We start from the raw sequence: 16,870 nt of genomic DNA, 5'->3' as shown, positions 1-16,870 counted from the left end.
CTTCAACCTGACCTGAAAGACCACTCACCATACAAATCAATCGGCTTCGTTTAGAAGCTGGGTATATTTGGTCGAGTGTGAAAAGGCGTGAGCCACAATAAACCCTTGCGGGTTGCGGTGGAGGGTCAAAAAGACCCAATCACTTTGGACCTAACCTAACCTAACCTACTACTTGTAGACATATAACAGGAACTCGTAAATTGAATCGGTCCATGGACCGAAAATGAATCGTATTCTCTACTTTTTTGGTAATGTCAATTTTTTCCCTATGAGTTGATTAACCTGATTTCAAAGTCACTAGTGATGGATCAACTCAATGTGGTGAGTGAAGTAGTCGACCATCTCGAGCAAGGTAACTAAACAGCTATTACGCTCTGCGACCTCTCTAAGGCGTTCGACTGGGTATCTCACGACATATTATTGGAAAAACTATATTACCATGGCGTCAGGGGGTATCTCTATCCCTCATAAAATCATATTTATCGAATAGATATCAAGCAGTCAGTAGCAATAATTACATTTCGAATGTAAAACTCGTTAAACATTGTGTTCCCCAAGGATCAGTATTGAGACCACTTATATTCATAATTTACGTGAATGATATTAGTAATTTCATGCATCCATATAAATCTGTTTTGTTTGCCGATTACATTACATTTATTTATCCTGACAAAAATTCTATTGAACTTTCTAGAATATCAAAGGAAGTCGATGAGAAGTCAGAAAGTTGGTTCGTGTCAAATCTACTCAAACTGAACATAGATAAAACGAAACAGTTACAGTTTTCAGCAAGCTCTGCCGCTTCATCAAGTGCAAACAGTGTTAAATTACTTGGGTTAGTTGTCAATAGTACTCTCACTTAGACCTGTCATATTGACCAATTGAGTAAAAAATTATGTAGATGTCTTTTTATTGCGTCAGTTGAGAAATATAACTGGTTTCGATACACTAAAAATAACACATTTCTCCCTCTTCCATTCTCACATTAGCTATGGTGTTATACTCTGGGGCAACTCAACTGGGGCTGTCAAAACTTTTAAATTGCAGAATAATTATTAACTCTATTTATAGGGATCATTGTCTACCTCTGTTTTTGAAATTGAGAATAATGCCGTTATCCACATTATTTTTTTACAACGTTCTCATAGAAATTCATAAAAAGTCAACTTAATAATCAAGCAATCAGACCTTCATGACTATTATACCAGACATTGTAACTAATTTCGGACAAACCGCTACCGTTTGAGTAAATCATAAAAAATACACTGAATTTCAACCTCTACAACTATCTTCCCGATAGTTTCAAAATTCTTAGTATGTCCAAATTAAAAAAAAAAACAATAAAAATTTATCCTTTGACTTTTTGCTTCTACTCTGTCGAAAAATACGTGAATCATTTTAAATGTTTATAATGTCAACATACATACTCAATTTTTGTTTTTATATTTTTGTATTTGTGTTTCTCGTTTGTTTTTATAATATTTTGATTGTTTAACAAATTACTTTCATTTTTTTTGACTTGCTACAAACATTTTATTATGTAACGATGAAATAAATTATCTATCTATCTATCTTGAATGAAAACAACCGCACTGTGTATAGCCCTACTTTTTAGTGCATTTATTATTGAAACTGCGAACCGCGAAATACTTTTCTACCCACATAAAAATGCATCGCCGTTCTGCGGTGCTAATCCATAATTTACATTTACCATTGTTATTTTACTGTCGATCCTATGGAATAAAACATGAAGCCGGGTACCACGTTTTATTGTTAGCATATGACAAGCTTTCTACGGATCGATATTGATTAATGACTCTTTCACAAGTTGATGCTTTGACACGATCGATAATATCAGATTTAGCCATCAATAACTAATAAGGAAGAGAAGGTGCTTGTTGTAGAGCTATTCAGAGAACAATGTTCTATTAGGGAGACCCACATGCAGCACCAAGAACTGTTATTTATTGTGTGACGGTGATAAATATCGGCAAAGTATGGTGGTCACTATGTAATAAATGAGTAATGGTTTGAGATAAAAGACTGCGACCAACGGTAAAGTATCTTTCATTGGTGTTTGCGTCTTACATTATTCGTTTTCTACGGTAAAATAGCTTTATTTGATAAAAATGAAATGTAGAGATTCACAATTTATGAAATGGACGATCTGATAGAAGCTTGAATTAATAAATTATCTTTTCAAATTCCTATTTTAAAAAAATGTGTTGATGACATTATTCTTAGTATTCCACACAATGGACTCAAGGTTTTCAACCATTATGAAGAACTGGTACAGTTTACTATTGAAAAAAAGGATTTCAACAGGAGTGTTCCCTATTTAAATTCTCGACTAATAAGACATGAGGATATACCACTCCATGGTATAGAAAACCGGGATCATCTGGCAGGAAAAACAAAAAATGAACCTAATAATGGGGATGAAAAATCGAGTGGTGTGTACCACTCATCGTTAAAAAAACTTGCAGAATTGTTTTTTCAAAACGGCTATCCAAAATCTCTCATTCATAAACTACTCTTCAACAGATCTTCTATTAATAGAATAACAATTCTTTCATAATAACATTAATACAAACAATATGAAAAACGATGTTCCTCAAATGACATTTTATTTTTCACTACCTCATCTAGGTAGTCTCTCACATAATCTAAAAAAATGTTTGGTCAATTTGAACATGTGGAATTAGCTTTCAGAAATCTGAAGACTATTAAGAAACTTTTTTCCAATTTGAAATACAAAGAAGATATCATCACCTCTTTCAGGAATCACACGTATAAAGGTAAGACCTCGTTACCCTTTACCTCGCACAAGTTTCGACTTCTGAGGGTTATCGTTCGTAGGGGTGCGATAGCTGGTTAACGGAAAAACATATTCTAAACAAACATAACATAATGTGGTTTATTCCATCCCTTGTTCCAATTGTGGATAGATTTATATTGGACAAACGAGTAGAAAGTTAAAAGACGGAATCACTTCCCACAAGAGTGACATAAGATGCAATAAACCATCATGCACCCTTTCTAAACATACCATTGACTTAGGTCATGACTTCTCTTTTGATAATTTTAAAATTTTAGATTCAGAAAATAATAGTCAAAAAAAACTTTCTCAGAAATGTGTTATATATTTAATAATTCAAATACTATTAATTCCAGGACAGGCATTGAAAGTCCTAGCCTGATTTATACTTATCTCCTTTGTTTAAATAGAGATAATAATTTTGATAACAATTGATAATTCCGTAATAGGAAACTCTTTACTTTCACTCTCTAATATATATCATTTTATAGTCCTGTTAGATCTCATTGGCACCACTGCAATGGCCAGAACAAGAAATTCTGTCAAATACTTTCTGTCAAATTTCATGTGTTTTGTCATTCATAACCGACAACCTGTTGAGATTATTTTCTGATACTTAATTAGGTACATATTATCTGCGCAATCATCTCATTTTATCATAAAAATAATACGTAATGTTATGTTTTTAACAAATTTTAATCTTGACATGCAAATATGAGGATCCTCTTTGTTCCTTTTTCGCAAACTTCATTTTAACCTCACTTCCGTGAGTATGAACACGTTGTCCATACCTTTGTTTATTCAATAATTATTGTAGAGTTCCTGATGAAGAGGCCTCTGACTGCAACATTACTAAACTATTGGGGTATGTAGCATGCCAAGAATACTCTTAGGACATTGATTCCAATATTTCGCCACTTTTTATTGTCATCATCAGGAAAACTACAATAGTCAGAACATGTGTGTTTACATATTGCTTAAATTTTGATGTAAGAATATGTAAACACATATATCCTAACTAACAATGAATAATCTATTGAAATTATTATCTTTTGATGACAGTTTGTATCCATAATAATCCATATATTTATATCCGTAATATTTATTTTGAATTATCCACCTTGGGGAATGGTATAAAACCAAGTTCAATACTCATGTGGTGATTAGGAAGTATTTTGTTAAGAAATATTGCTAAGTTTTGAATTAAAAGTCTTTTTTAAGGGCACATCTGGAGTATCAGTATCATTGTTGAAATTTTCATGACTCACAAGCTTTTTGCAGTTTCCAAGATACTTGTCTATACCGTGTATAGACATAGGCGTGTATGAACACGACTGAGGAAGCTATTGTATAGCGAAACGTGTTGCGTTTTTGTGAAACTATGTAGTGAATATCCTCTCTTACGATAATTCCCACATTTTGTTGTATAAAGATGTTTTGGAAAGTATAGTAATTTGCCCTTCGATTCTATTTTTTCAAGTTTAGATAATACCAAACAAAAATAATTTGGGATATATTTCTGAATTTTAGGGTTTCGCACTTAATATGTCTGAAATTTTCTTGTAATGGAAACACCTTCTACAGAATATATTCTATTAATTGCTTTGCCGAGACGAAAGTTGAGCAACGAAAAAACAAAACTGAATAATTATACTGAAAGGAAACTGGATTGTAATTGAATGGAGGATATAATAATCTGAACAGGGTGGGTATAATTATTTCAATTTGTGTCCATGAATAAATATGAGGCAAAATTATTGACATTTTTACGTTCGGTCACGCATACGGCACTAGTCAGGATGTCCCCACTTAAGTTTTTAACGTCAAATAAATCTGTGAAGCTATTCATAATGCAATCACTGAGCTTGGTAGTTTAGAATAATGATATGTCTAAGAGCTTTCATAGTCCAAGAAAATTTGGTTCAAAAGGCCAAATATTATCAAGCCCGATTACGTATAAATTGCCTGTCAAAAATTCAGCACTGTTTGTATAACAGCAATTTTAAACATACCAATATTGCTAGTACTAAATTGCCGGTACTAAACTACACACTCTGTTTAATCTAAGCTACGGAGTGCTCCAAAACATTAGCATAGTGCACGTGATCTTCCAGACAAGGCTGCTAGTACAGAGTCGCATTAAGGAACGACCGGAATTTCATTATTTTTCAATAATATGCGGCTGAGTATAGGCATTTTTTTTTATGTTGAGTGTAGGGCAGTTCCCTCAGCCGTATCAGAAGTTGACATTTGAAAATGTTGAACATTAAAATACCGTACACACCGCAGGCGTTAAAACGTAACCGACCACTCCGACACTGTAAAATGAATTCTGCCAGCCGATTGCAGTTAAATCTGATTAGCCAGCGTAAGGTGGCTTGTTTATTTCACCCAAGAGATTCAAATGTACGTGACCATGTTTTGATCACGCATCTATATTTATTTAGGTTACTTTGTTTGTTGGATGAATAGAGTTTATTTTAAATCTTCAGACCGTGATAAATTGTTGAGAAATATCATAGCTACATTTTTTCACACAAAGGCAAGGTCGCTTAACTTCAAAATTTCAGGTGAAAAAATTTGGAAAAATTTTGAACAATCAACTTTATTCGAATTGCAAAGTTGTGGCTCTGGATCATCGAATACGATGAAATCTAAGATCCTTAAATTCATGAAAAAACTGATTTGCAATATTTTCAAATTTGTTCATTTTTTGAACGAAACATTTTTTTCTCTACAGGGTGAGAACGAAACATTTTTTTTCTCTACAGGGTGATACATTCAAACCAACCTTGAATTTTGCCACGATTGCATCTATATTCAAACTGAATTTTCATATTACAAAAAAACATATTGAATATTTACTTTTTGTTTCGGAATAACCATTTGAAAATAATTCTTTGCAATCCAATTTAAAAAGTATCAAAAAACTTATTATGCAAAAATTATAGAATCGTTAATTTATCGATTATCGGTCCTACAAATGCCAACTCGGCAGTCTAATGTCGCAAGCTATATAACTATCAACAAGGTCTAACCTTTTAAATGTGCGATTTTCGGGTTTGAACTCAAACTGAATAACATTTTGAATTGTGCTGAAGGTGGTGTTCAATTTCGTTTGAAATATATAATTTCCTGTCATTAATAGAAGAATTTTGAACTAAATATTATGTTGTTTCAAAAGTTTTGTCCGTTTTCATGCCATGTATTTTTGTAGCTCAATATCATAATGAATACCCGTGAGTTGGGCTACTTATCGGGCTCGTCCCCAGGTGGCGGATAGGGGAACGCCCAGGGGACTCGAAGCCCTGTCCGGAAAGCCAATGTGGTCGTCGGACTCCTGGTCAGTGGCAGGAATAAGTAGGGTGAGGAGAACTAAAACTCCCAAAAGCCTTTGCAAAACATGCCAACGTGGACCACCCTACCCAAGCTAAGGTGTAAGGAATCGTGCCGACAGCTGAATGGCCGCAGGGTGATATGCGGTCACGAACGATCCCCTTGGGGAACTGGGCGAAACTTTTTATAATCAGCCTACCTCTGGTAATGCGGAGCTCTGCCAGAGGTGACCAACTCTTCCCTTGCTACTCGTGAGAACACATATGAATGAAACAACATAAAAACATAAAAAACCAAAACCAATCCCGATGCTGGACAGAAGTGCTCACCTCAATCTAAGGCGGTAGCTGGGGATGAACAGAAATGTCCACCTCAATCTACCGCTTTGAATGAGGCTAGACATAGCAGATCATCTCCAACAACAAGGGTACTTCCTGCAGCGGGCGCCATGATCTTCGCCTTGAATAAACGCAAGGAACCGGCTGCCCCTGTAGGAAAGCTCCCTCACTTGTGCACCTTCACGCAGGGAATCCCAAGAAGGTTGAAGAAGCCGCGCAACGACAATAATATCGCTGCACCTTCCAAAACCTTCGCGGAGAGACCGTGAGAGACCTCAAGGTTGCCAAAGAGAGTGTGTGTTCGGCGAGTCTTGGCCTACACCTGCCAATATAAAGGAGATGTCTCCTAGTGAGGAGGATGTACAATGGGTTACATGTAGTCAAAGTGCTGTGAGTCTACACTCACCCTCCCTACTATACAGATACCAGATACCATAATGAATATTTATTTCACTTCGTAGTGGTATATACTGTTCGATAAAGAATTTTGTACGCTATACTCTGATGCTGATGTTCATTTTTTTCCAAATTTAAATTGTCTGTCTCTTTTCAGCTCCTTACTTTAAGATTACAAATAGAACCAAAGCGCTGCTGAAACAGCCCGAAGATTAACCAGGCATTTGGTAATGATAGTGTCAAAGAACGCTTTGTTCGACGTTAGTTTGCGAAATTTCGTTCAGGAGGTTTTAGCCTCGAAATTGTGCTACAATGATCCAGGACGAGGATTTAAGGACTCTGGTGAAAACTGTCCCACCAAAAACGGTGCGTGGAATGGCGGAAAAACTGGGCGTCAGGTTCCATACGGTTTTTGATGATTTAAAACGTATTTTGGAGAGGTCAAAAAGCTTGAAAAATGGGTACAGCACGATTTAAACGATCGACAGAAATTGTAACGTTTCGAGGTATGTTCTTCTTTGCTTTTGGGCAACCGAAACGATTCTTTTTGGAACGGATTGTCACGTGTGATGAAAAGTGGATCCTCTATGACAACAGGAGACGTTCAGGACAGTAATTGGGCACTGATGAGCCACCCAGATACTTCCCAACGGCGAAAATCTGTCAAAGAACATCATGGTTACTGTATGGTGGTCAGCGGCTAGTGTGATTCACTATAATTTTCTGCAACCGGGCTAAACCATCACAACAAGACCCTATTATGATAAAATTGATGAAATGTATCGAAATGTATCAGCTGTAGCCAGCACTGGCCAACAGAAGAGGTCCCTTAAATGTTCTGCCTCACCCTCCACACTCTCCAGACCTCACACCTATTTTTTCAAGCACTTCGATAACTTGTATTCACTGAGATATGACAGTGACAGTCATAAAAACAAGTCAAAACTTTCGAAATAACCTGATATTTTTGAAAAGATGACAAAGATTGTTTGAAAGATGTGGAAAAAAATTGGTGTGTAAAAAAACAAAAAAAATTTGTATAGTGAATGAACATCACAGAACAATTGGAAGCGATGAGAGAAAAACCCTGATCTGAACAGGTCAAATTGTCATTTAATACTTGTTATATATTTGTCGTATATGACTATATGAAGGAATATGGTCGATACACGTGATTCTTCAGAAGGTACAAATAAATAAATAATATATTAGACTTTTACTAAACACTCCGCAGCACTAATCTACTTTTTTTTCTATTTAGTGTGTAATTGTTGGGCGTTTCTTGTTCAGTACGAGTATCTAAAATATATCTTGTTTGCAACTGTCGAACGTAGTTATTATTGAAATGTGACTACGGAATGCTGAAAATTATAGTGGGGTACTTGTTTCTGAATGCGTGTATTTTAATGAATATACAGACAATTTGAAATTCTCTGGTACGGTTTTCAAAGAAAAAACATTTTGAAAAATCTTATTTTTGAAAAATATGTACATGTTCAAAACGATCAAGTAGCCTTGGAAATTGGATTGACAGACCATAACATTACCATAATATTACAAACGTTTTCTGCTAATTTTATTTATATCTGTATGAAAGCACGCATAATCTTAGTTCAAACACTTCAATTGAAAATAACAATGTCTATTTCACATTTGAACTGAAAAAACGTTATCGATTATATTCTCAAAATACAAGCTTTGCTCGATTAACATGTTTCAAAAAATAACCAATTTTAGCCTAAAGTGTTAACTACTAACAACTTGCACCTCGGACTGTTTGAAGAAAATATCTTCCGCTCCAATACTCATCTGTAGCGGTAACTTTCACAAGGTTTCTCAACTGGAAGACCCACTCACGCGAGACCCTGGACAGAGTTCGGAAAAGAGTTCAATCTCCCGAAAGCACTGAGAGGCAAACTTGAAAGATGAGCTAGTAAGACTCTACAACACACACACACACATATATATATATATATATATATATATATATATATATATATATATATATATATATATAAGATATTTATAAAACCTATAAAGCCTTGATCTACTGCACGACCACTCCGAGACACATCCACCACATATTAACAACCCAGAAATGAATCCTCCGTAACATTCGCAACCTACTCTACCTATTACCGTCTAAACAACTATATAACCTTATTAAAACTCACACCTATCAACTCAAGATTACAGTAACTCCGAGACCGATACGTCAACCGAACTCTGAATAGCACAAACACCGCTGCCATCGACACCCTCTCTACCTCATGGAAGCCATGCCCAACTACCAAGAGGATCCCGAAAAAAACCTACAGTTTTCTCCAGTCAGACTATTGGGAGCTCTGGATGGTATTCCAGAGCGGTGCTGGGACATCCTAGATGAGTTTCCACTGGCAATTAGGTAGCGGGAACAGCTAAACTCTCAACCCGATCTCACCCCAGGCCACATCAGACCAAATCCTTGCCGAAAATCGATCCATGGAATTGTAACCGAACTACTCTAAACAACCAAGAAGATGAACCATACCAACCAGATCACGAATGGCGATGCCCAAGGATCAAGAAGAAGCCAAATAACATAGAATAAGAGCATTATCATCACTTTCATACTGAAACTTACAAATTCGAGATATGCTAACATAGGATAAGGAAAATACTATAAAGTCAACTCCATAAAACTATTGTATAATAACGCCGCCCCTGAAGAGGGTCCCCCAAACCAGATCACCCAAAACCAAATCTCTGTGACAAAAGCAACCAATAAACGTATCTGAATTGATTTGAGGTAAATGTGGATAGTGACTTGGCAAACTTTAGGACATCACACTAAAAGTTAGGAAAAGCATAACGCTAGAAAAATTGAAGAAACTCATATAAATAAATGTTGGGAAGTTCAACAAAATATGAAAAAATCAATTGAAGCAAAAGGTCTACCACCCAAAGTAAAGCCACTTAACTTTGTAAACTTTCTAAAACGTATAAAATTGGAAGAATTGCTTTTAGACCTGAGCATCATTAGATCAGTTGAAAGAAAAGAAGCATGGAAAAGGTATCTCACAAGGGCGGAATATTGAAACACTATCTCTTTTTGGTCACAGACCACGAAATTAGTTAACATAGTTAACATAGATTAGTTAACATAGATTCATGTACTGTTTGTTTCTACAGAATGATTGAAAATGATCCGAATAACATCAAATGTGAGACATTCAGTCGACTTGTATTCCAACCATTTCTTAAAAACAACTTAAATTTTTTTGGCTGCTCGTTTCACGAACTTATCGCACGATGTGTGGAGTGTCCGAAAGACCATACAGAGACGTCGTGGGTAGATACTCCCGTCCTATCGGAGACTACATATCAATGAAACGACTCCTAAAAGCTACACCTCGCCTTATTCAGCTAAGTAGCCTTCAGCTGTACCATTGAAATGATTGTTATCACAACCATCCCATTAAATCAAATTGACAACCATCGTCGATAGGAATGTGATAAAGACAACAATGGGTAATCTTAGAGGAAGCTGTTGGGATATTCAAAAGAGAGTGTGACGATGTAAGTCATTCAGTGGCATGAACATTAGACTACATGGTCAGTTTACTGGGCATACTTTGAGTATTTTATGAATATCAGCTCCTATCAGTAGTGTATGTTTGACAATGATAGCAAAAATATTCATTCCACTAGAGTGACAGCTCCGGATAAGGGGTCGAACAATGAAGTCATCTTAGAAAAGAATCAATTACTTAGCCATACCTTTTTCATTTCACAATATCAAGATACTTGATAATCCAAACAAAAACTAACCAAATTTTTCTTAATATGAATGTCGAATGTTCCATATTCAACTAAAAATTGAAAAATATGCTATTAAAATTCAGTTTTCTCTAGGAAGGTAATGATGACAGAATTACATATACTATTAGGACCCACGTTATATGGAATTTCCCCCACAAATTTCTTCTGAGGTAACTGGTTTTTATCTTAAAAAGAGTCATCCATCTGATTGGAGAACCACATAACAGGTTGGAGTCTCTCTATAGATTCTTGTAGTTGAAATGTTCGACTGTGTTAACTCTTGTGAGAAATTGAGAGCAATATATGTCAGATGCAACCAACTGGCTGATCATCGCTATACGGTTCAAGTCATAACTTCTTTCATCTAGAAAAAATGGAGTCCTTTTGGAATGAACTTCGAATATAGAATTTTGAAATCGTGAAACGAATCGGAAACGTCAAAAAATTATATTCATTCAGTGCAGATCCAAGAGATGTGCGAATTTCAAATATGGAATCATAAATATGGTTGAAACAAAATGGAAATCATTCAGATATAGTTCGGATCATTTTTTATTCACAGAATCCGAAGTTCCTATTGACATTTTTTTTCAAATTCATTTTATTAACAGATATACAATATCAAATAAATGTGTAGAAATATTAAGACAACTATTGTTATACAATGTTCATTAAAAAATTTGAAATGTGTTGAAATTTGAAAAGTGTTTTATTGTGAACTGAACCTTTAAATGCTGTTAATCTCAACTTTCTAATTACTTGTGGAATAATTTTGTGAATTTTAAAACCATTACATATAGAGTGTTGTTGCAGTGAATGTATAGCAATTTGGAAGCATCAATGGGTCTATATATAATCTTGTATAGGTAATACTGATGTATGATACATGAAAGGTAATTCTTCATAGTGAACGAATTGTAGAAACAAGAAAAAAAATTTTTCATGAACTTCGTATCAAATGTTTTTATATCAGTGTGTTTTTGTACGATTTGTCATCTAGACTAATTCAATTTCATTCTTCAACTTTAAATTGCGTAAAATCAAAATAGCTTTATTTTTTGTCGTCACTTTTCCTTAATGTAAATTTATAATTTTTTTCAATTGTTTGTCTCACTATATTTCCTAGATATTAATTAAAATTAATATTTTGTTTGACTCAGCCTCACATATGTTTCCATCTACACAAATTCAATTTCAATCCTCAACTTTTCATTGCGAAAAATCAAAATATCTTTAGTGTTTGTTGCCACTCAAAAAATTTTGCTTTTCCAATTCTTCGCTTCACACATTATATTTCCTATTGAAATATGAATTTAAATTAACATTTTGGTTGATTCCCCTATGGCTACAGGAATAAAAGAATTTTCATGATATACCGATTTTGAAGTCACAAGTATAAATATGTTTGCAATACCCCTTTGCAATTATATAGTACTGTACACTTTCCTACCACACCGCTACGCCCTACGCCACTGCTCTCGTTCAAGATAAGACTGTATATCTAAATTTAAAAATGCCGTTAGCGCTCCAAATATAGAAGAGTGGATGCAGGTTGCTGCATCTCGAGGGAATTCTGAAGATGGGCGATAAAGGCATATTTCAAGAGCTTAGCTGATAGAAATTTTTTAAACGGAAATTCATTAATAGGATAGCTCCGGAGATTAGGCTCAGAAAATAGTGACATTTCCATTTTAAATGTTCTTGAGGGAATTTATGATAATATACCTGTTTTGTTATGGAATATGTTATACCGAAAAAAAATTTAGAACCCATTTATATTCCTAAAGAGAGAGGTTAATCTGAGGTTATACTGGGTTATAATACAATCCTATGGTTGAAATTATTAACCTACTATTCAATGAAAAGGAAATATTTTCAGGAAAGAATCTGAGGTAAAACCTTTTGTAAGTTTCTGGTGAAAACAGTATAGTCTTGAACTTCTCGTCAGTATCTTTTTATTTATATTTGAAAGACGATTCTCACAATTCTTGCTTCTTGCCAGAAGTTTAGGACTATTAGACATGGAAATAGATGAATATGTTCCATCACATTGTCTGTTCGTAAAAATACTACAATTTCATAGAGTAATTTCGACAAAATGAAGGATTGTACCTCAATTTTTATTCCAGATTCACTAAGAGAGGCAAATTATTCAATAGAAAATCGTCTCCATACCCTCTTTTAACTTATTCAAAGTATCAGTTCGGTGGATTCTTCTAAACTACCTCATTTTGTAAAAATTCGGGTAATAGATATTCAGAAAAATTTTGCTGAGATTATTGGTCAAAAATTATCAAAATAACTCAACTTCAGCAAACTTGTTGCAGCCCCAATTCGTGATTTATTATTTCATTATCTCAGATCATAAGCTGTAGAATTTTGATACGGTAAAATAGTATTCAAGAATCATTTCACCTTTACAACCGCAGGTGCCCCACAAGGATCACATATGAGCCCGTTCTGATTATCACCTCCCCATCTTCATTATATTGTTTGGCTCAGCATGATATTATTAGTGTTGGCAATATGACAGATTTTCGTTCTAATTTTTTATCGAAAACCGATATTCATATCCATTTGATAGTTATTCAAAGTTATAGAAAATATATATTTTATCAGCTCCTAGGTCGATTTTTCAGATGCATAAACATAACTTAATGGAGAATGCAAAATTATATCCTTGAAAATCGTCACTTTTGGTCATTTTATCATTCCATATTCCATGAACTTAACAGTGGCAGTAATGGTAGTTTTTAACTGAGGAACAATTTTGCTTCCTTGAAGCAGTATTCATTGAGGTAAATCATTCAATATTTTCACAAGGAGAGAACATTTTGTGATTCCTACTTCTAATAATAACGAAACTATAAAAGTAACTGATTTCGGTTATTTCAGACAGATCTACATCATTTCAGCAAAGCTAATGTTTTGGTGACAAATAGGCAATATACATTAAGTACTAGTTGTTTCCCGTACCTTCGCCCGCGTAGTATATGGTTTGTCACATTAAGTTTCATAACAGACCATTTTGAACAAATAGTTACAATATTTTTTTATTATCCAAAAACTTCAGGTTTCCAATTTGAAAACTGACGAAACTCAATACAATCTTTAAACACCTATTATTTTTCCCCTTATGGGTGAAAATTCCCGATTCCTTTTCTTGATGCTTATTTACGCTATACAAAGAACCTACCTTCATATTTCAAGATTCAAGGTTCAGAAGCTTCGGCTGTACGTTAATATAATAGTATCAGTCAATCAATAGGTACCCACTTATACAATATTGAGTAGCATAAGCAAAAAACTGAAAGGATTAGAATGAAATACATTGGAAACCCTAGTAATCCTACTCTTACTGATATCATAATCGCGTTTGTTTGTGAGGATGGATGAATATAATGTATGTATTAACGATTTTTTTAACTTTCTCACACCTAAACACCTCAACGGATTCAAATGTAAGTTGGTATATATCTAGATCATGACCTCGAATAACACATAGGGTAGGTTTCCACGGTAACGCGGGTAAAACAGCGGGAAACAGCTGGTATTGTATAAGTTGATTGACTGACAGTCTTATTTTAACGTACAGCCGAAGCTACTAAACCTAGAATCTTGAAATATGCAGGTAGGTTCTTTGTATAGCGTAAATAACATCAAGAAAGATAATCAGGAATTGTCAAAATATTGGCTTGGCTAAAATAATGTAGGTCTGGCGATCCTGGTATATTGGACTGTAGATGACAGACTCAGGCTATGTTATCAGAGTAGTAGAATCACAAACATTCGATTTTTTTGAAGCGATAGGTGAATTGGTAATCAAAAACCGCAGCACTGAAATTCGATGAAAAAGATAAAACAATAAACTACACAATCAATTACCTCCATCTACGAAATGGGCTTGAATTAATTTTGAACAATTCCAAAGACATATGTCATTTTCTTCGAATGACAATATTTTATTTGTATTTCATATTGAACTATAAATATGCCTATCAAGATGCATTTTTATCTACTATTTGTATATGAATCGAAGCTTATCTTCACCGAATGAAGGCTAAGTAATTTTATATGAGACGACAGTAAACATATTTATTGTCAATTTGTGAAATTTTACCGCGAATAATGATGAATCCATCGAGATTATTTCATATTATTTAATCATAAAAATACTCATAATCCGTTCTAGGTAAATCAATAAAATCAACGTATTTTTCCATTTCGCAACATTGGGGTAGTTGTTATCGCAGTTAGGTGGATTACAAAACTGATATGTTATCAATCAATATGTCTGGAAACAATAAATACATAAAAAATGACGCGAAATGTCTAATGCTAAGAAATTTAAGTTTGTGTGTATACCATACTAACTAGGCTTCAAATTTCTGGTGAACACATTTTTGGAGATACCTCGATATTGATATTTGAAGCCAAAGAAAAAAGAAGTAAAGATGGATCCAATTGAACAATAATCCCAGTAAAAAATATGCATATTTTATAACCATTTTTGACGTGCATCTGACAATGTGCAGTGATGTTTGCAAATTTAAGTTATGAATAATTCTTGAGAGGTATTTTGGGGCAGACTTCTGCCCCAATTAGGTATGAGAAGATACAACATTAAGATTCAAAAGTGTTTCATTAATTTGACAAAATTGATACTTGATTTCATAATAAATGATAGCACATAATTGAACAGCAGTATTAAAATTACATACAAATTATTTCCATAAACATATAAATTACATATTAAAACCTTCAAACTTCAAATCATTTTTTAGGCAGAATAGAAAGGCAAGGATTCTGTTGATCCGAGAATCTCTAAACATGTACCCTGCTTCGTCATCCAACAAAATTCCACACGAAAAAATGATATGAGTCTTACTCTACTAAGTACTTAACTCTGTCCATCTAAGCAACGGAGTGCTCCAAACATTATAATGCATAGTGTACGTGATCTCCCAGACACGGCTGCTTGTACAGCGTCGTACTAAGGAACGACCAAAATTTTATTTTTTTTTAATAATAAGCGGCTGGGTATAGGAAAATTATTCAAAATTTTACTAGTAAGAAAAAACAAAAAAATTTTGTTTATTTAACATCAAATGAACTATAAAAAACCAGTTACGTTTTCTATGTGGCATACTATCAAACTTTTTTCTTTTCCTGGAGAGGGATTCATTTTTTTTTAGTTGAAACAATTGAGAGGCCATCTAAAAAGGCTTCAAGAAGTTTTTGATTCATCAACCCAAATTTTGGACTTTGTGTGGCCTGCGTTTACCCACATTTCATTTAGGTAATACATTTTTCTATTCTTAGACAAGAGTCGGTGATTTTTTTAACCAATCCTTTTCTAATGGGTTTCATCCTACTATTATTTTTTTCTCACTTTTTACCATATTAAAGGCTTCAGCTCTGGTCTATCTCTCGTTTGTAGACTCTTATTTTCATTCAATATTATCGTCTCCACAATACTATTACTGGTCTCTCGAGCAACAAACTATATCTACCTCTTTTTTTTATTGAAAACTTTTTTTGATAATTTGTTTCGTTTCTAGAAAAAATCATGTACTCTCCTTCTAACAGTGTTTAAATCAAAATCGACTACCTAATCTATAATTGTTTCGTGAAAAATATGGTTTTGGAGCCGAAAAAGAATGCTTTTGTTTATATTCTCTCATAGCTCCATAGACACTCGAAGGAGACACTCCAGCAATGTTTCCTACTTCTCTCACGATTTCATTAACGGACTTTTTTTGGATCTTTTTTAGGGGGAATGTACGGACACAAATTAGCAGATTCTTCAGCCGTATCAAAATTTGACATTTTAGAAATTTCAACCTAATACCGTATATATACACACCACAGGCATTAAAACGTAACTGACCACTCCGACTCTGTAGCGATATACCGAATGAATTCCGCCAGCCGATTGCAGTTAAATCTGATTGGCCAGCGTAAGGAGCTTTGTTTATTTTACCCAATAGATGCAAATGTGCGTGGCGATCAGTCTTTGATCACGCATCTATCTTTGTTTGGGTTACTTTGTTGGATGGATATAGTATAGGTTTCCCTCATCTCAATGTCATTCCATTTATCATCAGTTGTAACCTGTAGGACAATTTTTTCGAATATGATTTGTAGAGAAACCTTTCGAGTACCCAACCAAATCACTGGA

General features: G+C 34.3%; 1 protein-coding gene across 2 annotated transcripts in view; it reads right to left on the bottom strand.

Annotated features, from left to right (window-relative positions):
• The window catches only part of Gbs-70E (Glycogen binding subunit 70E), a 66,187-nt gene that overhangs the window by 9,640 nt on the left and 39,677 nt on the right, over positions 1-16,870 (bottom strand). The window lies entirely within an intron of this gene.

Source organism: Leptinotarsa decemlineata, unplaced genomic scaffold (assembly GCF_025532065.1).
Source record: "Leptinotarsa decemlineata unplaced genomic scaffold, Ldec_3_MD MMD2_P_RNA_scaffold_5, whole genome shotgun sequence".
Classification (NCBI taxonomy): domain Eukaryota; kingdom Metazoa; phylum Arthropoda; class Insecta; order Coleoptera; family Chrysomelidae; genus Leptinotarsa; species Leptinotarsa decemlineata.
Note: the sequence above shows the minus strand (reverse complement) of the source record. Positions and strands in the feature narration are given on the sequence as shown.